This window comes from Aotus nancymaae, unplaced genomic scaffold (assembly GCF_030222135.1).
Source record: "Aotus nancymaae isolate 86718 unplaced genomic scaffold, 86718_ANA_hifiasm-v0.15.2.pri h1tg000010l, whole genome shotgun sequence".
Classification (NCBI taxonomy): domain Eukaryota; kingdom Metazoa; phylum Chordata; class Mammalia; order Primates; family Aotidae; genus Aotus; species Aotus nancymaae.
This window is the reverse complement of record NW_026988421.1, coordinates 62,242,501-62,263,096: the sequence shown is the minus strand read 5'-3', so window position 1 is coordinate 62,263,096 and position 20,596 is coordinate 62,242,501. Positions and strand designations below refer to the sequence as shown.

General features: G+C 51.1%; 2 protein-coding genes across 2 annotated transcripts in view; one reads left to right on the top strand and one right to left on the bottom strand.

Annotated features, from left to right (window-relative positions):
* Positions 1–7,933, bottom strand: part of PALD1 (phosphatase domain containing paladin 1) — a 97,191-nt gene extending 89,258 nt beyond the window's left edge. Inside the window, exons 1-3 of the mRNA XM_064374245.1 lie at positions 7,888–7,933; positions 5,625–5,724; positions 4,497–4,638 (exon numbers count right to left, since the gene is read on the bottom strand). The gene's annotated coding sequence lies outside the window, so the exon portion shown is untranslated. The remainder of the gene's footprint in view (positions 1–4,496; positions 4,639–5,624; positions 5,725–7,887) is intronic.
* Positions 7,934–19,594: 11,661 nt separating this feature from the next.
* The window catches only part of NODAL (nodal growth differentiation factor), a 16,481-nt gene continuing 15,479 nt past the window's right edge, over positions 19,595–20,596 (top strand). The window contains exon 1 of the mRNA XM_021676323.2: positions 19,595–19,605. The gene's annotated coding sequence lies outside the window, so the exon portion shown is untranslated. The remainder of the gene's footprint in view (positions 19,606–20,596) is intronic.

Here is a 20,596-nt window from a genome sequence, read left to right as displayed (position 1 = left end):
CTCACTCAGCCCCTTCACCTCCACAGCAAACTCAGAAGCATAATGCATGCAATGCACATTCACTTCAACTAGTGGCCGCCGAAGCTCTGCTGGCTTGGAAGGCCCCTCCAGGCACCCCCAGACAATCTGAGACAGGCATTCATGGTCCAGCAGTTAGAAGTAAACAGTTGCTCCCCAGCCTGCCTGTGTATGCATTTGAATCACTGGCAGAGGGGTTACACAACAGACTCCCATGCCCGCCCAGCCCTCCTCAGCCAAAATCTCCAGGGCTGAGCCTGGGAAAGCCCCCAGGAGGGTTTAAGGCTGCAGTAGTGTTTCACGTTTGGGAATCCATGTTCCGAGGGACTCCAAGGCATTCCTCTGGCTGATAGGCCAATCTGACTGTTCCCAACTCCAGCTGGCAGGGGCCCCAGCAATGCCAGCTCCTTTTAACGGTGTGCTGGCCAAGGCTCAGAAGGAGTAAACACAGCCCCTAAATCCAAGGTGCCTTCCAAGGATAGAGACAATGGATTCAGAGATGGTACCCTGCCCCTCCACTGTGGGTAGATAAAGGCAAGCTTTAAAGCCAGGCTGCCAGATTTAAATCCCAGCCTTGGCCCTTACCAGCTGTGTACCCTAAGTCTCAGTCTCTTCATCTGCTATGGGACCATAATAAGAGTCCTGCCTCAGGAGAATTGCTTGAACCCGGGAGGCAGAGGTTGCAGTGAGCCAAGATCACACCACTATACTCCAGCCTGGGCGACAGAGCAAGACTCCATCTCAAAACAAAAAACGGAGTCCTGCCTCATGGGCTGGGGTTAGGCTGCTGTGCTCTGTCCACCAGAAGTCCTGGGCAGGGGCTCCTTGTGGAGCAAAGGCAGCGGGGGGCCTCCACACTTGGGCTCTAGGGAAAGGAAGTTTCCTTAAAAACCTTGCCTGGTGGCCAGGCATGGTGGCTTATGCCTGCAATCCCAGCACATCGGGAGGCTGAAGCGGGCAGATCACCTGAGGTCAGGAGTTGGAGACCAGCCTAGTCAACGTGGTGAAACCCCATCTCTCCTAAAAATACAAAAATTAGCTGGGCATGGTGGCAGGCACCTGTAATCCCAGCTACTCAGGAGGCTGAGGCAGGAGAATCACTTGAAGTGGAGGTTACAGTGAGCCGAGATTGTGCCATTGCACTCCAGCCTGGGCAAAAAGAGCAAAACTATGTCTCAAAAAATAAAAATAAAAAAAACCATGCCTGGTGGACCACACCTGCCTTCTTCCCAGTAAGATAGGCAACTCCTCTGACAGAGGGAAGTCCAGGGGCCACGCTCCATAAGGGCCATCATGACAGGTCAGGGCCCTGACCATGCTTTTGGAATTCTCATCTCGTTCCTGCCTCCCCATGTCTACACTGGGCAAGCCAAGGAGCCTCTCAGCCTCACTCTCCTCATCTGTAAAATAGAACAAATAACCCCTGCCTTGTGCATAATCACAGGGTACTGTCCTCAGACCCCATCAGTGGCGGGGGTTGGGGAGGGTGGTAAACTGCTCATTTGAGGGCAGGTGGCAAACTTCAGGTAACTCAGCAGCACCATTACAATGAGCCCCTGGGTGCCCCTTCTATGAAACTCAGGGCTAGGGGACTCGTGGTGAGGAGTTAATCTAACTCCCTGCCTCATCCAAGAACACCCCCCTCCCCACGCACTCCTGTCCTATTCTGGGTGCATTCTAAGTGCTGGCTACTGTCAGAATCATGATCTCACTCCTCAAAAAACCCCTAGAGCCAGCCCATTCCATTGCTATCCTCATTTTACAAACGAAGAAAATGAGGCACGCAGCCATAAGGAACTTGCCCAATGTCCCCCAGCCCTCTCTGATTCCAGAGCTTTTGTGTTCAGCTACTAAACTGCTGCCTGACTTGAATCCTCCCAGTGACGGGGGTCTCACTCCCTCAGAGGCCATCTGCTTCCCTGCGAACTGTGCTGGGTGTTGGGACATCCTTCACCCATCTCTTCACGTGAATCCAACATCCACTTTGTAGTCGATCCCCTCACTCTCCAGCCAGCCTTTCACTTCCCCTCACCTCCCAACCCAATTTCCAACACTGGGACCACCAGAGCACAGGTGCCTCCTCCCACAGAGCTGGCTCTCAAATATTTGAGAAACTCCCACCCCCAGGCTTCTCTAGCTAAACATCCCAGGACTTTCAAAGGCTAGTGGGAACCTCCAGGGAAAGAAGGGGCCTTAACTGTGATTCTACCTCCAGCTCCCCAGGGGGCCTCTTTCCCAAGGGGGTCAAGAAGAGAATGAAACCCTGCTTTCTCTCAACACTCAGCACCTCCCATACCCCCCAGAAGCTGGTCTCCTGGCTCTGACTTCACACCTAGCTGACATTTGACACTTAGAGACCTGTGGACAAGTCCCTTTTGCACCCCGCAGACCGCCCCCCCCCGCCCCCGCCCCCGTCTGTCAGGAGTTGTCTCCCACTTCAAGCCTCTGAAGAGGGTGCAGGAGTGGGCTGCTGCCAGCAGGAGGCAGTGAAATGGTTAAAATGCTCACCATGCTGGGCGCAGTGGCTCACGCCTGTAATCCATCACTTTGGGAGACGGAGGCGGGTGGATCACAAAGTCAGGAGATTGAGACCATCCTGGCTAACACAGGGAAACCCCATCTCTACTAAAAATACAAAAGTTAGCTGGGCGTGGTGGCATGCACCTGTAGTCCCAGCTACTTGGGAGGCTGAGACAGGAGAATCGCTTGAACCCGGGAGGCAGAGGCTGCAGTGAGCTGAGACTGTGCCACTGCACTCCAGTCTGGGTGACAGAGCGAGATTCCATCTCAAAAAAAAAAAAAAAAAAAAAAAATGGAGATACAGTTTTAGCATGGAATAACCCAGCAACTGAAATGAGTGAACCACTGATACAAGGCAACGTCATGGATGAACATCACAGACCTAAAGATGAGTGAAAAAACCGGATACAAACAAGAATTCAGCATAAGATCTCATCATGTATACGAGGTCCCAGGACAGGCAAAAGTAGCCTATGACAGTCATCAAGGACAGAAGAGCAGCCCATGGGTGAGGGGCGACACGGACTGGGAGGGGCCCGAGGGAAACTTCTGGGTGCAGTAGCTTGATCTGGATAGGGTTATGTGGACAAATGCATGTGTGAAAACTCATCAGTTTGTGACTTCAGGATTAGTACATTTCACTGTATGTATATATCTTCATCATCCCCTTTACCTACTAAGTTCAACCTCACTTCTTCCACACTGGCCAAGTGTGGTCTGTCCCCAGGGCCTCTGCACTTGCTGGTCTGTCTTCCTAAAAGGCTCCCCTTCCAGATTTTCCTTTCTTCCAGTTAGGTCTTTGCTTACATGTGGCCTCCTTGGAGAGGCCTTCTCTGTCCCATATCTGAAGCAGTCACTCAGCTCCTCCCCAGTGCTTCACCTTGTCACTCTCAGCACTGCACCTGTAGTCCTCATCTCATGTGTTCCTGGTTTTGTTTGCTTGTTTGTTTATTGGCTGTCTCCCTCCTCTAGGATATTTGCTCCAGGAGAGCAGGAATGTATCCATCAGGGTTCAAATCTTGGCTTCACCTAGAGCAATGTCTGGCACACGGTAGGTACTAAATTAACATTATTAATCAGATATTCATCTCTAGAGCAGGTAGAATGATGTCTCAAGACTTTACTCTCCTCTCACCATCTCTCCCTTTCTAGGTGGTGAGAGAAAAGTCTCGAGACATCATTCTACCTGCTCTATCTGCTCATTTTTTGTTTTTAGATTCACCCCGAGAGAGACCTACAATGTGCTGGATGCAATTGAACTCTTCAGGAGTTCACCGTGAGGTAGAGGGAAAGTACCCATGCCAGATCTTTCTAGCGAAGTGTGAGTGATGGACAAAGCAGCATGTGCCCAGGCCCAGGGGAATGCCTAGAAGTGAGTGGCTGGCTCGGTCTCCCAGTTCCCAGGGTCGGGGGCCCACGGGGGCTCCTGGGTGTGGCCATGGATGCAGCCAAGTAACAGGAAGGCCTATGCCTTGGCAGCAAGCCACCTCCCTCTAAAAAGCCAGAGAGCTCAGCCAAGGCCAGCCACTGTCCCTGCCTGCAGGCCCAATCACCTGCTGCCATAGCAACCTGTCTTGCCAAGCCAATGGCACTGGGCACAGGAGGCACAGCTCCAGAGGGGCACAAGGCATCTGCCAGGATCCCTGGTTCTGGCAAGGGCAGCACCTTGGCCAGCTCACACCACAGCTGGGAGAGTTGTGTGTTGTTCCTGCATATGTGTGTGCAGGGCCTGCACAAGCATGCACAAGTGTGCCCAGTGCAACAGCTGAGACTGGGCTTCCAGTAGAAGGGAAAGAATTGTCAATGATGAAAGCTCCCATTTACTGAGCCTTGATTACATGCCAGACACCAGGAAAAATACTTTTCATGTATTTCCTCATTCAAGTTTCACAACAACCCTATGAGGCAGGTAGTATTCCCACTTTACAGGGTAGCCATAGATTGGTTATGCAACTCACCTAAGCCTCACAACTAGGAAGCCCCAGAGCCAGGATTAGAACCCAGGCATTGGGCTCTGAAGCATTAATGTTAACTTCCAGGATCAGTCTTTCCACCGACTGAGTCATTCAGTTTCCCTACTAGTCATTCATTTTCTGAGCTCTGCACAAGCAAGGAAAAAGAGACAGGTTAGATCAGGTATCTGGCTTGAGTTGCCCCTACCCCTCTTGCAGGAGATACAGATAGATAATTGTGATGCCAAGCCGAGGGCTCACACCTGTAGTCCCAGCACTATGGGAGGCTGAGTTGGGCAGAACGCTTGAGGTCAAGAGTTTGAGACCAGCTGGGCAACATGGTGAAATTCCATCTCTACAAAAAATACAAAAATATGCCAGGCATAATGGCGTATGCCTGTAGTCCCAGCTACTCTCGAGGCTGAGGTAGGAGGATCACTTGAGCCAGGCAGGTTGAGGTTGCAATTAGTCATGATTGTGCCATTGCACTCCAGCCTGGGTGACAGAGCGAGAGCTGCCTCAAAAACCACAATGCCAAGAAGTAAGTCTCAAAAAAGCAAGAGCCAAGGGCTCTCTGGGACTGAAGACAAAAGAGGGAGGCCTGGCTCCCGCATCTGCCACGTGAATCTCAACTGGAGGCCCCGGGATTGGCATAGGAGCTGTTTCCAAATCTGAAGCCTGCCATGGGTACCCATCTCCAGAGGCGAAGCTCTGGTCTGGGAGGCCACCTGCTGGACAGATCGCAGCAGGACACCCTCGGCAGCTGGGCCTCCACGCCTCTCCTTCACGTGTGTTTCCTGGGTGCCCACTGTGTGCCTAGCACCGTGCTAGGCACGGGAGAGGCAGAGCAACACAGACAGTAAACCAGACAGTCCCGTGCAGCTTGCAGTCTGGTGGGGGTGGCAGACATTAACCCATAGCCCCAGAAATAAAGACGTAATTCCAGCTGACACTAAGTACTTGGGTGCTCTTAGGAGGTGTGAGAGGGGGTCGAGGGGAAGTCCTCTCCCAGGAGGTCATCCTTAAGCTAAGACTTGAAGGCTAATTAGATATGTGTCAGGCAAAGAGTGGGAGAAAGGGCATTCCACCCAGAGGGAACAGCGAGGGCAAAGGCCCTGCAATGGGAACACTCACGTCACACTCCAGAAGCGGAAAGAAGGCTGCAGCAGCTGCAGAGCAATGAGCCCAGTGGGCTGAGGCCGGCAGGCCGGGTTTCTGGAGCTTGTATTTTATTCTGCAGGCAATGGGAGGCACCGAAGGGTTTCAGTGAGGGGAGGGATACCATCCCATCTAGCACAGCAGCTCCTGAGAGGAGTGAATTCTGGGGGGCCAGGGTGGAGGAAGGGAGGCCCCCACAATTGTCCAGGAGAGACACAATGGTGGCTGGGACCAGGTGGTGACAGAGGAGGTGGGAGGAGCAGGTGGATTCTAGAGAGCCATTTTGGAAGCGGGACCCACAGGGCTGATATGGGGTTGAATGTTGTGGTGTTGGGGAGGAAGGAATCAGGAATGGGGTTGGCTGCAGAGGGAATGCTGGAGAAGGTGCAGAGGAGTTCAGTCGTGATGAGTGGAGCGGGAGATGACTGTGAGGGAACCCACAGGAGACACACGGGTGGGCTGGTGGGGGCAGGGGTCCAGAGCTCTGAGCAGTGGTCTGGGGTAGACAAAGGCCGGGCACCATGGGCACTGGTGGGTTTTAAGCCCCAGGATGGGTGAGACCCATCAGGAGAGGCAAGTAGGGGAAGGGGAGGAGAGAAGTCAAGGCACAGCCTGGGAGGGCAGGCGGAGGGGAGGGGAGGCCTGGGGCAGGGGAAGAGGCTCAGGAGACAAAGAGGACAGAGCAGGGGCTCAGACGTGGGAGGGAAGCTTAGCCACACAAAAGCAAAGAGGTGGGGAGCATTTCAACCGTGTCAAAGGCTGCTGTGAGACCAGGCAGGGCTGGAGCCAATTTGCCAACACAGAGTCTCTCCTACAACACAAGCCAGGGCAGATGCCATGGTGGGTGGAGGCAGGAGGCACACAGAATGGAACGGGGTGAAGGGTGACTGACAGCGGGGAGTGTCGGCACCGCCAACAGCTTAGCTGTGAAGGAGCAGATGCGGCAGATGGAGCGGAGAGGGCTGGCTGTGAAGATGAAGGCACAGGGCACAGTGGCATGCACCTGTGGGATGGCTGTGGGGGAATGGGAGGCGGAAACAGAGGACAGGCAGGGCTGCGAGCTTTCCAGCCTCTGTTCCTTCCACTTTTACCCTGTGTCTGCAGTTACCCCATAATAACCACCCCTAACTTAGATGAGGACAGCTGAGCCCCAGAGAAGAGCCCAGCGTCACAAGGCGGGGCTCTGCCTAAGCTGGCTCCACACACAGCAGGCTGTTTGGAGTCTACCAAGAATCATGCAGACGTCCTGTGGACCCCTTGACCAAATCTGGACGTCCTTCCCTCCCTGCCAGGCTGGCACTGTCCAGCCGCAGGAATCCCCCATCCCCACCCATCCCAGGCAGTGCCGCAGAGGACAGCAGACAGACCAGACACCCCTAGAGAGATCCCTTTTGAAGGGGCTTGACCCTCCTACTGTTGGGGGAGGGGGCTTTTAAAGGAAATGAACACAAAAATACAAATGCAAAATTAGGTCCTGGGACTTGCCAGGGTCTGAAAGTTAAGCTTCAGTTAGCCCCAGGGTAACTCCACCTCTGACTGCAGTGACCTTGAACCAGTGACTTCACCTCTCTGAGCCCAGGTTCCTCGTCTGGAAAGACAGCTGGCAGTGTAGTGCCAGCAGGAGGGCTAAGGTAACTGTGCAAAACGTTTATCACAAGGCAGCGTCCCAGTGAGTGCTGGACAAACGGCGGCAGTGGCTCTTAGGAACTGGGCTCCCTGGGGCTTGGAGTGGGGTGAGGTGGGGGAAGGGTGAAGCAGGGGTAAGTGTATGGGGGGATGAAGGTGGGGGAGCCGCTCTCTCCCTGAGCCTTTGGTTTCTCAGTGCAGCACCCCAGTTAGGCGGTGATAGTGTGCGGGACCCATCCCACTCCTCCTGCCCACGCACCAGGCCCAGCCTGGCACCAAATGGGGGTCCCCCCCGCATTTGGTGGCGCTCCACAATTTACCAAGCAAGCACATCCCACCCCTCCCACCAGCAACAAGAGAATGAGGCCATCGGACAGAAGCCCAGCGAGGGGACGGGACAGATGGGAGGGGACACATCCCGCTGAGGCCAGAGCCCTGGGTAACCCCCACCCCGCCCGACCACAGGGCCAGGACCGGAGCTCGCGCCGGAGCGTCTCTGTCTTGCGAGGCTTGTGTCCTGGCCCCGGCGGCGGGACCCGCAGTGTGGGGAACGGGGAGAGGGGCGGCTCCCGCTTGGCGGCGACAACGCCCCCTGCCCGGCGGGAACACTCACCGCCGCCTCCGGCCTCTGTCCTCTCGCTCCGCAGCCAGCTCGGCTCTCCGGCTGACTCTCCCGGGTCGCCCTCGGCGCGCTTTCCCACGGGGACGGGCGCCTGGGCCTCCGCTTGTAGCCCCGCGGGCCGGCCGAGCGCGCTCACCTCCCTGGGCTGGGTCGGTCCTGCCATGCCTGGGGCCCAGCCGAGCGCCTGGGCTGTGCCAGGCTCCGAGCCAGGGGCGGCGGGGCGGGCGGGGCTGGGCACGGCGCCGCACAGACCATTATGCCTCTTCGCTGCAAACGGGAACGCGAAGCCAGAGGCAGGCAGGCAGGCAGGCAGGCAGGCACGCCGAGTCCAAGTCCAGTGCTCTTTTCCTCTGCCCCTCGGCTTCCGGTGGCGCGTGCCTGTAATCCCAGCTACTCGGGAGGCTGAGACAGGAGAATTGCCTGAACCCAGGAGGCGGAGGTTGCGGTGAGCCGAGATCGCGCCATTGCACTCCAGCCTGGGTAACAAGAGCGAAACTCCGTCTCAAAAAAAAAAAAAAAGAAAAAGAAAAAAAGAAAAGAAAAGAAAAGTACCCTTTCCAGCCTCATTGATTAAGCACTTATCACGTACACCGGGCACTGAGTGAAAGGGTCCAGGGGAGCTTCTGCTCCCGGGAAGCTCACAGTCTAAGAGGAGGTGGATAACAGGGGACATGGTGGAACGACTCTGAAATAGGATGATTAGGCTGGAGAAATTCTCCTGGCTGGCTTCCTGGAGGAGGAGGCCCAAAGAATTAAGCAACTTTTTTTTTTTTTTTTTTTTCCTGAGACGAAGTCTCTTTCTGTCGCCCAGGCTGGAGTGCAAGGTCGAGATCTCGGCTCTGCAACTTCTGCCTCCCGGGTTCAAGTGATTTTTGTGCCTCAGCCTTCTGAGTAGCTGGGATTACAGGCGTCACCACGCTCGGCTAATTTGTGTAATTTTAGTAGAGATAAGGTTTCACCATGTTGACCAGGCTGGTCTCAAACTCCTGGGCTCAAGCAATCTGCCTGCCTTGGCCTCCCAAAGTGCTGGGATTACAGTTATGAGCCACCACACCCAGCCAACGGTTTTTGTTGTTGTTGTTTTTTGAGACGGAGTTTCGCTCTTGTTGCCCAGGCTGGAGTGCAATGGCGCGATCTTGGCTCACTGCAACCTCCACCTCCCGAATAGCTGGGATTACAGACGCCCGCCACCACGCCCGGCAAATTTTTGTATTTTTTTTAGTAGACACGGGGTTTTCACCATGTTGGCCAGGCTGGTCTTAAACTCCCGACTTCAGGTGATCCGCCCACTTTGGCCTCCCGAAGTGCTGGGATTACAGGCGTGAGCCACCGCGCCCAGCCGGTCTCGAACTTCTGACCACGTGATCTGCCCGCCTCGGCCTCCCAAAGTGCTGGGATCACAGAGCCACTGCGCCCCGCCCTTGCCAACGTTTATTTTTAAGTGGTAGTGGAGAGGATGCTTTTTGGGCTGGAAAGATGTTCAGGTTTCATAAAAGAAGTAGTTTACAGAACAGTTCACGTGGTGTGATTCTTCTAAGTGCACATAAATACATGTGCACATAAATATCTAAGTGCGGGGTGGGGGGCAGGAAGAATATACCCTCAAAATATTAACCATAGTCATGTCTAGATCATGAGGTTACAGGGGATTTATATATATATATATATATACACACCATTATATACTCTGCAAGTTTTCTACAGCTAATAGGCATTCTTTTTTTTTTTTTTTTTTTTGAGACGGAGTTTCGCTCTTGTTATCCAGGCTGGAGTGCAATGGCGCGATCTCGGCTCACCGCAACCTCCGCCTCCTGGGTTCAGGCAATTCTCCTACCTCAGCCTCCTGAGTAGCTGGGATTACAGGCACGCGCCACCACGCCCAGCTAATTTTTTGTATTTTTAGTAGAGACGGGGTTTCACCATGTTGACTGGGATGGTCTCGATCTCTTGACCTTGTGATCCACCCGCCTCGGCCTCCCAAAGTGCTGGGATTACAGGCGTGAGCCACCGCGCCCGGCCCTTTTTTTTTTTTTTTAAAGACGGGGTTTCACCATGTTGGTCAGGCAGGTCTTGAACTCCCGACCTCAGGTGATCTGCCCGCCTTGGCCTCCAAAGTGCTTGGATTACAGGCGTAAACCACTACGCCCCGCCAATAGGCATTCATTTTATGTTTAAAAAACACAATACAGCCGGGCGCGGTGCATTTTATCAAGAGTTGGGAGAGGAGGGGGGAAGAAGCTGTGCAGGCCCTGAATGTAAGGAGACACTTCCACCCGCTGGCCTCAGAGCTCCACCAAGCACAGGACAATCGAGTGAGGAGACAAGGCTGGGAATCATCCTAGATGTGGAAACTGAGGCTCAACAAGGTCATGTGCTCAACAGGGTCAGGGTTGAGCTGGGAGCAGGACCCAGGTGTCCTGCCCCTCATATCCCAGCCTAACTAGTACTAATTTAAACACCCTCCTGCTCCCCACCTCTGCCTGCCCTCAGGGAGTTTCCTTGGCTGCACTTCCCCAGCAAGGATGATTTTCCCAGCAGGGCGGGTCCTTCCAAATTTTTATTACGGACCCCACCATTCCTGCTGGTACACCTCAGGACCTGGGGCAGGTACAGGCAGAAAAGGGGTATGTGACCTTCGATCTTCCAGTGAGTAGGAAAGGTCAGACAGGGACTGGGAGAACACAAAAGTGGAGCTGAGGGGTGGGCTGGGATGGGAGGGCAGGAGTGGGCAAGAATAGGCTGGGAAGTTTGGGCTGGAAGCTCCCCTGGGAGGGAGGCTGGTGTGGCTGAGACGGGAGCTGGGGGGAAATGGCCCTGCACTTAAAGCCTCCCTCACTCTTCATAACCCTGACGCTTTCTGGCTCTGAAACAGCAGCTTTGTCAGGGAGTATTTGGAGTGCAGGTGGGTGGGAGAATGATTGGGGGGGATGGGGGAATGGACAGGGGAGCAATGGGAGAAGGTGGGGGAGGCCTTGTGGTTTTGTAACATCTCGAATCATGGGGAGATGATCTCAGCTTTGGATTGTCCGTTCTCTATTCCCTGAAGATATGTGGGGTGATCTGTGGGCACATAAGCACAGAGTTAAACCCAGAGTCAAGGGAAAGGGCCAGGAGAACATGCTGGGGTCTTAGCTGTTTGCCCCCTCCTGACGGACATAGCAGGGAATGGAGGTTAGACTCAGAATAGGCCTGGGCTCCAATTCTAGCCACTTAGTTACCAACTTGACCTTGGGCAGGTGTTCCAAGCCTTTGTTTTTTGTCATCAGTAAAATGGGAATAATTTTACCTACAGGATACGACATCAAAATAGCTCCTTGGAGTTGTGCATTTAGCATGGTTACCCTGTACCTAATTTCAGGATAAAAATGAGACATGTCCAAAGCACTCAGCACCATGCCTGGCACAAATTTGGTAACAATTGGCTTCAAACAAGTTTGTCCATCTACAGGATGGACACAGACTTGGCACAGCCCCCACCTCTGCCCTACTTCCTAAGTGTCCAGAGGTTTTGTGAGTAGTCCTGGAATGAAAGACTCTGAGGGTGGTTGGTGGGTGAGAATGTATGCAAGCTGCTCCAGTGACTGATCTGCTCAGGGAAGCTACTTCCGGCCCTACTGGGCCTCTGCTTAATCGTATTAGCTCTCCCAGGCTTCCCTGCATACGCAGCCAGGTATGGGGTATGTGCATCTTACTCACCTGCCTTTGAAGCCTGGGGCCCTTTGATGTTAGTGGCGGATGCACTAGCCTGGGGCTCTTGAGATCTCTGGGGTCAGTGGCCATCGAGGAATAGGGACTGGGGAGTTTGAGATGATGCAAATGCCCCCAGCCCCTAGCTGTGTGGGCTTCTTAGTCAGACTGCCTGGGCTCCAATCCCAGCACCGCTCTTAATGAGCTGTGTGACCTGGGGCAATTCACCCAGCCTCTCTGAACCTCAGATCTCTCATCTTTAGAAACACCCACCTCTGGGAGCTAAAGAGAGGGAGTGAGGGAGAGACAGAGACAGAGAGAGAAGAGGTTATGCTCTGTTTCCCATCTCATCTAAGACTCTTGAAAAGAGCAAGGATTCCCGGGTCCCACTCCAGGCGCACGGAGACTAGAGATCTACATGACTGATAGCCTAAAAAGTTTTAGAGCACTTTTAAGCTTCAGTAGAAGTATATTCTATTCAATATATTTCTATTTCAGAAGTATAAATGCTACAAACTTATAAAGAACATCAAGGTTTATTTAAAGTTTTTACACATTAGTTTTATGAATTTCGAATAAGATATAGCTATAGATATATACAATTTTTTTCAAGACAGGGTCTCACTCTGTCACCCAGGCTAGAATGCAATAGCACGATCATGGCTTATTGTAGCTTTGATCTCGGGCTCAAGCGATACTCCCACTTCAGCCTCCTGAGTAGCTGAAACTACAGGTGCTTGCCTCCACACTGGGCTAATTGTTTTTAATTTTTTTTGTGTGATGGAGTCTCGCTCTGTCACCCAGGCTGGAGTGCAACGGTGTGATCTCGGTTTACCACAACCTCTACCTCCTGGGTTTAAGCGATTCTCCTGCCTCAGCCTCCCGAATAGCTGGGACTACAGGCACATGCCACCATGCCCAGCTAAATTTTGTATTTTGAGTAGAGATGGGGTTTCAATATGTTGGCCAGGCTGGTCTCGAACTCCTGACCTCAGGTGATCCACCGGCCTTGGCCTCCCAAAGTGCTGGGATTACAGGTGTGAGCCACTGCGCCTGGCCAGTGTTTTTTATTTTTTAAGAGACAGGGTCTTGCTATGTTGCCCAGGCTGGTCTCGAAGTGTTGGGCTCCAGCAATTCTCCTGCCTCAGCCTCCCAAAGTACTGAGATTACAGGCATGAACCACTGTACCTAGAACAATTTTATAGTTCTAAAGTTTATTACATTTAATTTCATTTTTACAGCTTTAGTAAGGTGTAATCGACAAACAACTGTGATTTTTTTTTTCTTTTTTTTTTTTTTTTTTTTAGGCAGGGTCTCACTCTGTCACCCAGGCTGGAGTGCAGTGACATGATCTTGGCTCACTGCAGCCTCTACCTCCCAGGCTCAAGCGATTCTCCTGCCTCAGCCCCTGGAGTAGCTGGGACTGCAGACACGCACCATCATGCCCAACTAATTTTTATATTTTTTGCAGAGATGGGTTTTCACCGTCTTGCCCAGGATACAACTGCAAATATTTAAAGTGTGCCTTTTGATAAGCTTTGATATATTTGTGTGTGTGTGTGTGTATATATATATATACACACACACACACACACCCGTCACCACAATGAAGAAAATGAACAGGCAGGGTGCAGTGGTTCACACCTGTAATCCCAGCATTTTGGGAGGCAGAGTCGGGCAGATCATCCAAGATCAGGAGTTCGAGACCAGTCTGCCCAACATGCTTAAACCCTGTCTCTACTAAAAATACAAATATTAGCCAGGCATGATGGCATGCACCTGTAACCTCACCTACTCCAGAGACTGAGGCACAAGAATCTCTTGAACCCTAGAGGTGAAGGTTGCAGTGAGCAGAGATTGCGCCACTGCACTCCAGCCTAGGTGGCAGAATGAGACTGTCAAAAAAGAGAAAGAAAGAAAGAGAGAAAGGAAAAGAGAAAGAAAGAAAGAGAAAGAAAGAAGAAAGAAAGAAAAAAAGAAGGAGGGAGGAAGGAAGGAAGGAAGGAAGAAAAGGAACATATTTATCACTCCCAAAACTTTCCTTCTGCCCTTTGCTATCCCTCCCTCTCCCCAATCCCTAGGCAACTATTGATCTGCTTTCTGTCACTATACGTAGTCTACATTCTCTAGAATTTTGTAGAAATGGAATAATCCATTGCGTACTACTTTCTGTTGGGCTTCTTTCGCTCAACATCATTGTTTTGAGATTCATCTCCTTCAAGTATATCAATAGTTTTATTTCTTTTTATTGTCAGATAGTATTCCAGCATATGGACATACTACAATTTGTTTACTCATTCTTTTTGTTTTTTGGTTTTTTGTTTGAGACAGAGTTTCGCTCTTGTCACCCAGGCTGCAGTGCAGTGGCGCAATCTTGGTTTACTGCAACCTCCACCTCCTGGGTTCAAGCAATTCTCCTGCCTCAGCCTTCCAAGGAACTGGGATTACAGGCATGTGCCACCATGCCCAGCTAATTTTGTATTTTTTAGTAGAGACGGGGTTTCTCCATGTTGGTCAGGCTATCACTTGAACTCCTGACCTCAAGTGATCCATCTGCCTTGGTCTCCCAAAGTGCTGGGATTACAGGCATGAGCCACCGCACCCAGCTATTTTTTTTTTTTTTTTTAAGAGACAGGATCTCACTCTGTCATCAAGACTGGAGTGTAGTGGTACAATCATATTTCACTGCAGCCTTGAACTTGGGCTCAAGTGATCCTCCTGCCTTGGCCTCCCAAAGTGCTGAGATCACAGCCACCATGCCTGGTCATTATCCATTCAACTTTGAACTTGAATTATCCATGGACTTTAGGATGGTTTTGAATTTTGAATAATATATTTTTATTTGTTTGTTTGTTTTTGAGACAGAGTTTTGCTCTTGTTGCCCAGGCTGGAGTGCAATGGCGCTATCTCAGCTCACTGCAAACTCCGCTTCCTGGGTTCAAGCGATTCTCCTGCCTTGGCCTCCTGAGTAGCTGGGATTACAGGCATGTACCACCATACCCGGCTAATTTTTGTATTTTTAGTAAAGACAGGGTTTCATCATATTGGTCAGGCTGGTCTTGACCTCATGACCTCAAGTGATCTGCCTGCCTCGGCCTCCCAAAGTTCTGGGATTACAGGCATGAACCACCGAGCCCAGCCAATATGTTTTTAATATAAATGCTTTTTGAAGACAGCACATGTTGACAAAAACAAAATAATAAAATTTAAAATATATTACTCAAAGATCACAAAACTAAATAAGTATAAAAGAAATTTCAATAGATTATCAGAAGCTGGTTTTGTCAGTTTCTATCATTTACAGTTTTGAAGTTATTAAAGATTAAATGTGACTAAAAAGGTGCACTAGGACTTTTGGAGCTCCCTTTATGATTAATAATTGCTCCCAGTGATTATTGTCATCAAGCAATTTTGGGAGACACTGAGCTAATTGCACACATAAATCTCTTGGCACAGTCAGTGTTCAGCACCCAGTAAGTAAACACTCCCTAAGTGTTTAGTGTTTATTCTTAGTTCTGATTTTTTTTTTTTTTTTTTTTTGAGACAGAGTCTCGCTTTATTGCCAGACTGGAGTGCAGTGGCGCAGTCTCAGCTCACTGCACCCTCCACCTCCCAAGTTCAAGCAATTCTCCTGTTTCAGCCTCCCGAGTAGTTGGGACTACAGGCGTGCGTCACCACGCCCAGCTAATTTTGTATTTTTAGTAGAGACTGGGTTTCACCATGTTGACCAGGATGGTCTTGATCTCCTGACCTCGCATTCTGCCCGCCTTTGCCTCCCAAAGTGCTAGGACTACAGTAGTGAGCCACCGCACCTGGCCTTTTTTTTTTTTTGAGACACAATCTCTGTTGCCCAGGATGAAGTGCAATGGCGCAATCTTGGCTCACTGCAACCTCTGCCTCCCGGGTTCAAGCAATTCTTCTGCCTCAGCCTCCTGAGTAGCTGGGATTACAGGCAACTGCCATCGTGCCTGGCTGATTTTTGTTTTTGTGGGTTTTTTTTTACAGATGGAATATCACCATGTTGGCCAGGCTGGTCTTGAACTCCTGATCTCAGGTGCCCACCACTTGGCCTCCCAAAGTGCTGGGATTATAGGTGTGAGTCACCACTCCTGGCCCTTAGTTCTGATTCTTTTTTTTTTTTTTTTTTGAGATGGAGTTTTGCTCTTGTTGCCCAGGCTGGAGTGCAGTGGCGTGATCTAGGCTCACTGAAACCTCTACCTCCCGTGTTCAAGTGATTCTCCTGCCTCAGCCTCCCTAGTAGCTGGGGTTACAGGCATGTACCACTATGCCTGGCTAATTTTTGTATTTTTAGTAGAGATGGGGTTTCACCATGTTACTTAAGTTGGTCTTGAACTCCTTACCTCAGGTAATCCACCTGCCTCGGCCTCCTGAAGTGCTGGGATTACAGGTGTGAGCCACCTCACCTAGCCAGTTCTGATTCTTATTTATTCATGCCTTCTTCTCTCTCTCTCTCTCTCTCTTCCCCCCACCTTTCCCTCTCTTTCTCTCAAGCACAGAGCCCTTCTCCCCGCCATAGGCTCAGAGTTAGGTCATCAAACTCCAGCTCAACCAGTGACTCCCTATACAAGAGAAAGTGGGAAGGTGGGAGGCAGGAGGCAGAGGTAGCTGACTGGGCTGTGGGAATCTCTGAGAAGCTTCCGGGGTGGGAAGGGAGGGCGCCCTCCTGGTGGTCTCTCTGTTTGTTTCACAAAACCTTCCCATTCCGCGGGGTTCCAAGGCCAGGCTGTGCCTTCACCTCCTGACCCTGTGGGAAGCACAAGCCTGGACTTGGCTCCACCCCAGAGAGGCTGGGAGGACACAGAGAGGCTGGGGGGCCATGGGAGCTGGAGAAGCTTGAGCTTCAGAGTCAGACAGGCCAGGCCCTGCCAGCTGGACGATGTGGGGCCAGTCACCCTGTCTGAGGGTGGTACTAGCCCTGCGCAGGTCACATAGCTCCTGCAAGGGCCATGAGACAGAATGGAGGCATGAGCAATGCACGCAGAAGATGCAATAATGTGAATCGTGTCCATCAGGAGATAGGGACACAGAAAGCATTTTATTGCTGATGTCCACATGTCGGCACGCCCAGACAGTGCACCGAGTTTTTTTTTTTTTTTGGAGACGGAGTTTCGCTCTTGTTACCCAGGCTGGAGTGCAATGGCGCGATTTCGGCTCACTGCAACCTCCGCCTCCTGGGTTCAGGCAATTCTCCTGCCTCAGCCTCCTGAGTAGCTGGGATTACAGGCGTGCGCCACCATGCCCAGCTAATTTTTTTTTTTGTATTTTTAGTAGAGACGGGGTTTCACCATATTGACCAGGATGGTCTCGATCTCTTGACCTCGTGATCCACCCGCCTCGGCCTCCCAAAGTGCTGGGATTACAGGCGTGAGCCACCGTGCCCAGCCGTGCACCCAGTTTTGAGACCCACTGAGCACCCGCCCATGTGCTCAGGAGAGTGAGGTGGGAGAACTTGAAAGCAGTGGAAGCTGCTGACCTATGGGACTTCTGTCCTCTTAGTGGCCACTGGACCAAGAAGCGCCTCCCTTGTCTTGACCTTCTTACCCCTGTGTCCTGCAATGCAGACCCCAGGTTAAATGCATTCATTCAACACACATGTACTGTGAACACTTGCGTGTGTCAAGAACTGTGCTAACGACTGAGGTCCAGCAATGAACCAAACCGGGAAGCTGCTTAGAGCCAGCCTAGTGCCGGGGAGCGGAAAGGAGAAAAAGGAAACATGCAGTAGGAAACAAAACAAGGTAATTTCTTTTTTGTTTGTTTGTTTGTTTTTGAGGCGGTGTTTCCCTCTTGTTGCCCAGGGTGACCTCGGCTCACTGCAACCTCCGCCTCCCAAGTTCAAGCGATTCTCCTGCCTCAGCTTCCCAAGTAGCTGGACTTACAGGCGTGCACCACCATGCCCGGCTAATTTTTGTATTTTTAGTAGAGACAAGGTTTTGACAATTTGGCCGGGCTGGCCTCAAACTCCTGAACCCAAGTGATCTGCCCACCTCAGCCTCCCAGAGTGCTGGGATTGCAGGCGTGAGCCACCGCGCCCGGCCACAAGGTAATTTCTGACCATGGAAAAGCTGTGGAGAAAATAAACAGAGTGATATAACAGAGTGCAGGATGTCAGATTGGGGGAGCTGAGAAAGACCTCTCTGCAAGGAAAGTAATAAGTGATTCTGCTGGGACAAGGGAGTATCCGGTGTGGGTTCTCAAGCCACAGTGACTTAGGGCCCCTTACAGCATTCCCACATGCTAGGTGTTCTGCCTTGGCAAGGTGCTTAACCTCTCTGAGCCTTAGTTTCCTCACCTGTAAAATGGTAGTAACCATCCAATCCACTTCCTAGGATTGATAGGAGGGTGCAAACACATTATGGCAAGCACTTACAGAATAATAGCTTATGTCTATCTCCTCCAGCCTGGGCCCCCACAATGTATGAGTCAGTCCTTTTGGAGAAGGACAATGAGATGGCCCCAACCCAAACACTCCTAACTGACTCCAGAGTGTCTTTCTCTCATCTAAAATACAACAAAGTGGGCCAGCGCAGTGGCTCGTGCCTGTAATCCCAGCACTTTGGGAGGCTGAGAGGGGAGGAACAGCTGAGGTCAGGAGTCCCAGACCAGCCTGGCAACAGGATGAAACCCCGTCTCTACTGAAAATACAAAAATTAGCCGGGCATGGTGGCACATGCCTGTAATCCCAGCTACTCAGGAGACTGAGGCATGAGAATTGCTTGAACCTGGGAGGCAGAGGTTGCAGTGAGCTGAGATCAGGCCACTGCACTCCAGCCTGAGTGACAGAGTGAGACTCCATCTCAAAAATAGTAATACTACTACTACTACTAATAAAACATAACAAGGGTCTCCAGGATCAGGCAAATTGGTGTAATAAATTAAGGATTGACTCTAACACTTAAGAGAACAGACCCTGCCTAAAGGAAATAGTGACTATTTGGCTTTCGGGAACTTTTGCCGTGTTGAAATGAGGGCCCAGACCTTTCTTTCCATTTCTCAAATGAAGAAAAAAAAAACATATTTTATGAACAATCTCAAAAATTTACATTATGGACATCTTAAAAACATTTCTTTCTTTTTGCTTTTTGTTTTTGTTTGAGACAGGGTCTCACTCTGCGGCCTGGGCTGGAGGGCAGTAGTAGCACAATCGTGGCTCACTGCAGCCTCAACCTCCTCTACTCAAGCCATCTTCCCTCCTTTAGCCTCCTGCATAGCTGAAACTATAGGCATGGACCACCATGCCCAGCTCCTTTTTTGTTTTTTTAGAGATGGGGTCATGCTATGTTGCTCAGGCTGGTTTTAAACCCCTGGGCTCAAGTGATCCTCCTGTCTCAGCCTCCCAAAGTGCTGGGATTACAGTTCCAAGCCATGGCAGTCAGTCAAAAACTTTTTAAAACATGGTTGGTGGCAGACAAAACACTGCATCAGCCAAGGCCAGCTGCAGGCGTGGTTTGCAACCTCTATTTACTGCACACTAGGCCCTTTACCCAGCGCTTTGAAGAATACGGTGCAAACTAGCACCAGGCTTGCTGGTGGGAAACTCCCAGGGGCTCGAACATCTTGTCCCATAAACAAAGAATGGCTGGGATCAGAACCTGGATAAGGAAGGGGTCTCAGGGGGAGAGTACCTGAGGGATGGGAGAATGATCTTTCCATGAAGGAAAGCTTCATGGAAGACGAAACTCTTGGGCTAGATTCTGTGGGATAAATAGGAATGTTTCATGTGAATGAAGAGGAGGCAAAATCATTTTGGGCAGAGAAAGAACAGCTTTGAACTTGGGGAAAGGGCAGGTGTTTGCATGGGGCTGGAGTGCTTTTGGGCTCCAAGGGGCTTGGAGGGGAGGGCTCTGGGCAACGAGACTGGAGATAAAGGCTCATCTCTAGCTTGAGATCACAGAGAGCCACATGTGCCCAGCAGAGTCGCTGGATGCCACCTCTCAGCCTGGGCATCAGCCTCCAAGACCAACAGTGGCGAGTACAAGAAAGGGCAGCCACAGACTAAAGGTAGAAACAAGAGGCCTGTCTTAGACCTGCCTTTACGAGATTGAATTCATTCATGCAGGGTTGCAGATTCCAGCAAACAGTGGGCAGTTATAAACCGGGGGCTGGGACCTCAGAGAGAAAGCAGTCAGGGTCATCCCTGCCTCTAGGCAGCTTACAATCTGGTAGGCTGGTGGCCTTCACTGAAGACAGTTTGGACAACTGCTCTATGATGCTTTACTTTGTTTGTTAGTTGATTTTCTTCTTCCTTTTTTTTTTTTTCATGATACAGGGTCTCACTCTGTCACCCAGGCTGGAGTGCCGTGGTGCGATCACGGCTCACTGCAGCCTTGACTTCCTGCCATCTCAGCCTTCCAAGTAGCTGGGACTACAGGCACAAGCTAGCTAATTTTAAAACTTTTTGGAGAGACATGGCATGTCTCTCCATGTCTTTTTGGAGAGACATGGGCAACACCATGTTGCCCAGACTGGTCTCAAACTCCTGCTCTCAATCAATTCTTCCATTTTGGCCTCTCAAAGCACTGGGATTACAGGCACAAGCCATCACATCTCACCCTGATGCTTTACTTAGAAGAGAGCTCTGCTCAGTTGCTGCAGGGGCAGTTACAGGTTTGTAGAAGAGGAGACTTTTAAACTGTGTCTTGATAGATGAGTAGGAGTTTACCGGGGGAGATAAAGTGGAAACAGCAAGAGGAAAGAACACGTGAAAGGCAAGGGTGTTTGGGGCCCTGCTTTGGGAATATGGAGTTCATTCAATCACTTAGCAAATATTACTGGTACCTGTGTGCCAGGAGCTATGCTAGGCACAGAGGGATATGATGAAGCAGGTGTCCTCCACCCTCACAAAGCTTATGCTTTAATTCCTCCATACCTCAGTTTCTCCATCCTAAAAGGCTTACTGCACAAAGCTTTAGTGAGGGGTGAACAGGATTATTTATGTAGGCAACATACAGGCAAAGGCAGCTAGTGTCACCCAGGTGTACAGGAAATGCTC